Here is a 738-nt window from a genome sequence, read left to right as displayed (position 1 = left end):
TATAATTTTTGAGCATGCTAGTGTAGTGCCCAGCACGTGCCAAGTGCTTAATAAATGTTAGCTATTGGTTTTGAGCATTCACTATTGTGGCAGCCACCACAGCCAGTGCGTTATGAGTGTCACCCCTAATGTTCCCAGCCATCCTCTGCAGTAGCCATTTTTAATCAAACTGTAATTACTCACAAGGATCTGAGGAAGGATGGACAGAGCTTGGGCTGTCTGAAATCAGGCATTCTATAATCTCTGTTTACATAAGTGATATGGTGAAAATACCCTACCAGAGATAATGACTGTGACAGTAATGACTGTGCTATTTTTGTAAGTCTAACTAAAGCTCCTTGAGGGTGAAGCCTTGTTAGGGACCAGCCCCAAACTGTACCATGAGTTCTCTCCCATTGACTAGAGGAGATGAGAGGATGAAGGAAAAACGAAAAATCAGGACACAAAAAGAAGGTTTTTTTAGAGCAGTTGGGACCACTTTCAAGCATGAGGTCTGGTGAAAAGTCCCTTGCTCTAGGCTAGCTCCATTTTTATTATCCATATTATTGTTTTAACCATCAATCTAGAGAGGGAAGGCTAAACTCTCTGGTCATGGATCTTGCTGGGCTTGCATTTTCTCACCCAACTATTTCTTTAACTAACTATGTTAATTAGACTGATTTACCTCTTCCTATTATTGCTCTAAGTTATTTATGATCTCAACACAAACAGAGCATGGGACAGGGAACACAATCCAGG

This window comes from Otolemur garnettii, unplaced genomic scaffold (assembly GCF_000181295.1).
Source record: "Otolemur garnettii isolate 467f Iridium unplaced genomic scaffold, OtoGar3 scaffold00060, whole genome shotgun sequence".
Taxonomy (NCBI): Eukaryota; Metazoa; Chordata; class Mammalia; order Primates; family Galagidae; genus Otolemur; species Otolemur garnettii.
The sequence above is the reverse complement of the archived record's forward strand: the minus strand, read 5'-3'. Positions refer to the sequence as shown.